Genomic DNA, 7,339 nt, shown 5'->3' with positions numbered 1-7,339 from the left:
TTCAGCTTTAATAAAAATGAAACTCTTTCATCTACTACAATATTGATAAATCTTGAAGACATTATGCTAAGTGAAATAAGCGGAATACAGGACAACTACTGCATGATCTCCTTTGTATGTAAAATCTAAAAAAGTAAATAAAAATAAAAGAATAAAAAGCCATGGAAACAGTAGAACAGTGGTTCCCATGGGCTAGGAAGTGGGGAAAGTGGGGAGATTTCCATGGAAGGGGGCACCTTCTGTTACAAGGTGAGCAACTGCTGGGACCTAATGTACAGAATAGTGACTATAGTTAACAACACTGTGTACTTGAAATTTGCTACAAGAGTAGATCTCAGGTGCTCTCACCACGCATACAGAAACGTATTAACTATGTGAGGGGATAGATATGCTAACTAGCTTAACTGAGGTAATGTAAAGACTACTGACATCTCAAAACACTCTATTGCACACCCTAAAAATACACACTTTTCAATTTGTCAATCATAGCTCAACGAATGGAGAAAAAAAATAAGAGTAAGCAGCAGGTCATATCTAGCCACAGGGAAACTCGATTTAAAACACGCTTGGATACTGTTTGCAGCTCAACTCGGGAACAGCTGGAGCGCTTCTGACCCCTGGACTTCGACGCTCCTCCCGCGACCCCCGTGGCTGTGGCTCCGCCGGCCTCCGCTTCGGACCCGAGCAGCCCCTCCGAGGCCGCAGCCGTCGGGCGCCCGAACTCACGGCCTCGGGCCCGTACCCGCCGCCAGCGCCTTCGCTGTGGCCCCTCCTCCCCCTCTCCGAGCCCGAGCTGGCCCAGCGGAGAAGGAGGGCGGAGAAGCTGGAACCAGAACGCGGAGCTGCAGGCGGCAGGTGCGGGAACGGGAGACGCTATGGCCTCGCACAGGACGGCTGCTCAGAGCGACACGAGCAACCGCCAGGAGCTCCGCACGCAGCTGGAAGAACTCAGTCACGTACTCCGCTGAGGGAGAAATGGAGATAATAAAAGTCTGATGTAGAAGTACTCGCAGAGAACCATGCTCCTTGGACAATCTCAGATTATTATTATCAGACCTACTCTAATGATGTTAGTCTTCCAAACAAAGTGAGTGACTGAACTGTCAAATCAGCAAGATCAGGATATTGAAACTCTTGCTTTGAATTCTAACGACCAGTTATAAATAGAAAATGATGCTCACCCTGGTACTGATAAGACACCAAATGTTAAATGTAGACAAGAGGGTCATTTGCCTCAAATTCACAGGAGCCAGCAACTGCATTAGCAGCACAAGATACGTCCTTAGAAGGTTCGTCATCAGATGGAAGTTTGAGAGGTGCAGCAGAAGCGGCTTTATCACAGACTGGATTAAGTTATGATGAAAATACTGGACTGTATTTTGACCACAGCACTGGTTTCTATTAAGATTCTGAGAATGAAATATATTATGATTTAATTTATTACTACTGTGATGTGGGAAGTGGTCGCTATGGATTTCATTCTCGAGTAGATTTGCAACATTTTCAGACTTATAGCACAAAACAAAAATGAAAAATTGTGAAAAGAAAGGATCCAGATTCTTCTACAAAAAAAAAAAAGTGAGGAAAAGGATTTGAATTCAGAGGATCAAGAAGCCTTCAGTGTTGAACATACAAGCTGCAACGGGAAAAACAATTTCACAAATGTGAAAAAAAAGCCAAAATAGGCATTCATCACAAAAATAATCCCCCAAAATTCACTGTTCCAGTTAGTGGAAATGCTATGGAATCTCCTCTTAATGAAAACATCTCGATTCATCTTTAAGGATGAGAAAATCACAGAGAGTGATAGTGAACCTGAAGAAGGTGAAATTACGACTCTCAGACCGAGGGTAGTTATGATGAAGGCATTACCAGTAAAGGCAATGCAACTGCAAAAGATACTGAGGAGGAAGATTAGGAAAAAGTGTGGCCCTCATATATGACAGTAATTGTCGTTAGATCACCTGTGTTACAGACAGGATCATTCTTCATCATTACTGCTGTAAAACCTGCTACAATTGGAAGAGAAAATGATATGGAGCATACTCTTCGAATCCCTGAAGTTGCTGTAAGTTTCATGCAGAAATCTATTTTGACCATGACTTACAAAGTTATGTCCTTTTGGATCAGGCAGTCAAAATGGAACAATTGTTAACGGAAAATGGATTGTTCAGCTGAAAACTAAATGTGACCCTTATGAACCTGAGCATGGAGATAAAGTGAAAGTTGTAGACACTGTGTTATCTTATTACATTCACCATGGCAGTAATAGCTGTGTTGGATGTGAACCAGGGCAGGTTAGAGCTCACCTTTTCCTTGATAAGAAAGATGAATCATTTGTTGGTCCATCACTAACTAAGAAGGAAACGAGTTGGAAAGAAGAAAAGGATTTTAAAAATATACGAGTAAAATATGGTTTACAGAATACAGACTACAAAAATGATAAGATACCGGAGAATCAAAAATATAAAGATAGAGTTGGAAAACATAGGGAGCAGATTGGAAGTGAAGGAAATTTCCAAAGAGATGATGCTCCTGCATCTGTTCGTTCTGAAATTACTGATAGCGACAAAGGTCAGAAGATGTTGAAAAAGATGCGTTGAAAACAGGAGAAGGCCTGAGGAGGGATGGTGGGAGAATAAAAATTCCAATACAGCTTCAGCTTTGGCAAACACATGCAGGATTGGAGACAGACAAACCATCCTCAATTAAAGAGACTCACCTTCTCCAAAACAAGAACAACAACAACAACAACTGGGACAAAGCACAGGAGAGATTTGCTGAAAACTTTCCAGAAACTAAACTTCCAAAAGATGACCTAGGAACCATTCCTTGGGTAAAAGGGACTGAGGAGTGAAGGTTAATCACAGAAGAAAACTCAAGCTTTTTTATAAATAGAGTTTGGAAACTCTTATTTTATTGCAGAATGTTTCTCCCCAAAAAAGTCAGTACCACAAGAAAGCTGTGTCACAGTTTACCCCTTCCTGATTCAGAAATGTGTAATAAAATGTGGTTTGCAGCTTTTAAAAAACACTTTTTAAACTAATTATTAGTGACTGAATTAAATTATACAGTAAGTGAACTAAAGTTCACAGGGCACAGATAAGTTTATCAAACTTTACTATTTTATCTTGTCATTTACAACATCCATATAAGCAATTAGCCATATAAGCAAAATTCATATAACCACTTAAATGTTCATTTGTCCTTGTCTCCATATATTCATACTAGTATGCACAGAAAATACAGCAAAAGAAACATCTAAAATCTATAAGAATAAATCTGACAATATATATTCTTTTTTATGCCCTTCAGGACCTAGATAAAAAATGTTGAGACAACATGAATAGTGATGCATACATTTTCTTATATTTGGAATAGCCTAAATCATATTAAAGAACTAATGAACAGGTGACACGTCACAGAAAATTCGTCTTTTATTGTTTTCTTCGGTGAAGAATCTGAATATGTTGATATATACTGTACATTCAGCATTTGCATTTGGTTTGTTTCATAGCTAATGAAATGTTTATACATGAACAAATGAGTACAGTATTGAAATAGTCCATGTGCTGGCATTCATACTTCTTATAAATACCATTGCAGGCAATGAAGTTGTGCCAGAAAAATCTGGTTTTGAGTACAAAAGGAATACTTAGCAAGGGCCTCAAGCTCAATATATTTATTGAAAATGTCCTAAATTGCCATAAAACATTATAACGTTAAATTATTCATTTCAATAAATTATGAATTAACAAAAAATACAAATGTCTTTTATGGATCAGGGAAGTCCTAATGAGACAGAATGGCCATTGAAGCCAAAAGGTCTGAATTCAGGAAAATAATTTTACTCATATTAGTTTTATGTTAGAGAAAACAATACTTCTGACCATATACTATTTATTGCAGTGGAGTATTTCAAAAATATGTACATAATATATAATTAATTTTCTAATGATATAAAGTAATCACACTCTACAAATTATTACAATATGGTCTATTGATGAGAGGGGTGTTTCAAATGAAAAAAAACTTGGAATTTCTCATGGTGATAGATGCCATAGAAAATCTATGTAAAATATTTCACTCATATATGCAATTATTGATATTTCTGCTTTTCAGAAAAATAATATAAACACTTAATGCAGACAATTAAAATCACCAAGAAGTTATAAGAATTCACAGAATGCCTAATATAGTTGAAAGGAAATTAAGAAAACTTCCCAGGACTGGAAGTAAATAAAGGTAATGATCCAGAGAAGTAATCAACCTAAGAGGCCAGGGCTCCACTCAGATGCATGTGATTACAAGAATGTCAGGTCCATGTGGGTTGTTCCCTTCTGACAAGGCAAATGGAATAAACAAAGAGACACTGCCTGCAGGCATTGGAATGTGGTGTTTCCCATATGTGAGGATTAAATTATAAATTATGTTGCACACAATGAGATGAGCTACTGGGGTGAAGCATCAGAAGAAATTATATGGCACATAAATCTCAGATATTGAATTTGTATTTAAATGTTTAAGTCAATATAATGGAAAAACAAAAAAAGCAAAATAATGTGGAAAGAAACTACGAGCTTGTCAAGCTATCTTTGGAAAAGAGGCAAATGAAAAATAAAGTATTGAAAGTGTTGTAAAACAATTTAATGTACAACACACAGATTACATATTAAAATAGGCTGAGCCAAAAAGAGGGCTAGTAAAGTGAAATGCTGATCACAATTAATGTAGTCATATATGTTATAGAAGGCAAATTAATAGAAAATATAAATATATTTATATATGAATATTAGATTGAGAAGAAATAAAAAGAATTTAATTGTTTTACCAGACTCTCTAAATAGGAAGGCAACAGTCAAAGAATCAGTGACTCGTAAGTTTCAGAAATTGGAAACCAGACATGAATCCTTTAAAAGTTTAGGGTGTAATATATGAAAAAAAGGTAAATTAAGAAATACTTGGAAGAAATAGTGGTTTGGGTTCTTGTGAATACTGCTTAATAAACATGAGAGTGCAGTTATCTTTTTTGACATGCTTATTTTGTTTCCTTTTGATATAAACCCAGCAATGAGATTGCTGGATCATATGGTATTTCTATTTAGAATTTATTGAAAAACCTCCATACTGTTCTCCCTATAGAAATGGGAAATGATGGTACTAACTTACATTCCTACCAACAGTGTATAAGTGCCCATCTACAGAATGAATAAAGAAAATGTTATACACACACACACGCACACACAGGCACACACACACAGGAATAATGTTCAGTCATAAAATAGAATGAAGTTCTGTCATTTGTGTCAACATGGATGAGCCTAGAGGACATTATGTTAAGTGGAATAAGCCAGGCACAGAAAGAAAAAGACCACGTGCTCTCACTCACGTGAAATCTGAAGAAGTCCATCTCATAGAAATAGACAGTAGGATGGTGGTTACCAGAGGTTAGCGATGGCAGAAGGATGAGGGAGTGGGGAGAGCTTTGTCACTGGGTACAAAGTTACAGTTAGGAAAAATAAATCCTGGTGTTCTGTTACACAGCATGATGACTATAGCTAATAATAATGTACCATTTATTCTATAATAGCTTGAAGTGAGGATTTTGAACTTTACTAGCACAAGGAAATAAATGTTTAAAGTGTTAAATATGCTAATTACTCTGGTTGGAACACTGTACAGTGTATATGGTACAATGTGATGCAGTGAAACATAATTAACATAATTATACGTTTGCAGAGTACAGTGTGATGTTTCACTGCATCACACTGTACCGTGTAGTATGATGCAGTGAAGCATCACGTAATTAACACATGATAGTTATAAATGTTTACAGAGTACAATGTTATGTTTCACTGCATCACACTGTACCGTGTAGTATGATGCAGTGAAACATCATGTAATTAACACATGATAGTTATATGTTTACAGAGTACAATGTGATGTTTCACTGCATCTCACTGTACCGTGTAGTATGATGCAGTGGAACATCATATAATTAACATGATAATTATACATGTTTACGGAGTACAGTGTGATGTTTCACTGCATCACACTGTACCATGTAGTATGCTGCAGTGAAACATCACATTGTACCCCATAAATATTACTGGTTCAGCAGAGAACTGTGGGACACAGAGCAGCTCCAGATTAGCCATGACCAGCAGCTTCACCTGTGTGGGGTAGCGAGAGGGGAAGGGCCCTGTGCTCGGCTGAGAGTTGACCCCGACCCCATCCACTTTGACTGCTAGGTGCCAGTAGAGGTCAGGGACCCCTAACTTCAGGCAGAGGCAGGAAGCAAGGTCATTGAATCTTTTTTTTTTTTTTGAGAGAATCTCAATCTATCACCCAGGCTGGAGTGCAGTGGTACAATCTCGGCTCGCTGCAATGTACATAGAGGTATACTTCAGAATCACACCTGCAGGAAGGTCCCTGGGTGAGATAAACAATCCCACATAGAGGTGTATGTCAGAATCACACCTGCAGGAAGGTCCCTGGGTGAGATTAACAATCCCACATAGAGGTGTACATCAGAATCACACCTGCAGGAAGGTCCCTGGGTGAGATTAACAGTCCCACATAGAGGTGTACATCAGAATCACACCTGCAGGAAGGTCCCTGGGTGAGATTAACAATCCCACATAAGTGCCAGTTCTGGGTATGAGAGCCAACGCCTCCTGTATGTTGGGTGTATGTACATAAGTAACAATCTCAATGGTGGAATGGATTTTTCCATGAGAGGCTTAATGCCTTTTGAAAATTGAGTTATCTTAGTGGAGTCACAGCCTCACAAGTGTTTTGGATCTTGGTCAGGGAGTCACAAACCCGCTTGTGGACAACATCCACTTATGAGAGCCAACTTTCCAACTTTTGACTGCCTCTGGGTGTGAAATTCAGAACCTCAATTGTGGGCTGTGTTCATGTGGGAAAATGACAATTTTTACTGATGGCTGGGCTCAGGCAGGAGCCTCTCATCCTGTAGGTGTTGAGATAAGTGATATGTCACAATACCCAAAATATGCTGGGTGCAGGCAAAAGAGGAGAGTCATATTGGCTGGTTGCTAGGTCCAGTTATATTTCACCACCTCCATTTTTGGCAGGGCTAAGGCAGAAGAGGAGAGTCAGAGCTAAAGAAATGTCACAATGTCCCTGTGGGTAGGGCCTACGCATAAGAATTGCATCACCTAGTCATTGAACCCAGCCATATATTACAATACACAATGTATACAAGGCCCAGGCAAGAAAGGAGAGCATATCACATAGATACTGGGTCCAGCAATGTGTCACAATACCTGCTGAGGGGAGGCTCCAGGCAACAGGGTAATATTACCCAAGTGAC

At 38.7% G+C, this 7,339-nt stretch overlaps 1 pseudogene; it reads left to right on the top strand.

The window, feature by feature from the left end:
• The first annotated feature begins 875 nt into the window (after positions 1-875).
• LOC129026135 (angiogenic factor with G patch and FHA domains 1-like) lies at positions 876-2,857 on the top strand (annotated as a pseudogene).
• Positions 2,858-7,339: the final 4,482 nt, after the last annotated feature.

Source organism: Pongo pygmaeus, chromosome 11, assembly GCF_028885625.2.
Source record: "Pongo pygmaeus isolate AG05252 chromosome 11, NHGRI_mPonPyg2-v2.0_pri, whole genome shotgun sequence".
In the NCBI taxonomy this organism is placed as follows: Eukaryota; Metazoa; Chordata; class Mammalia; order Primates; family Hominidae; genus Pongo; species Pongo pygmaeus.
Note: the sequence above shows the minus strand (reverse complement) of the source record. Positions and strands in the feature narration are given on the sequence as shown.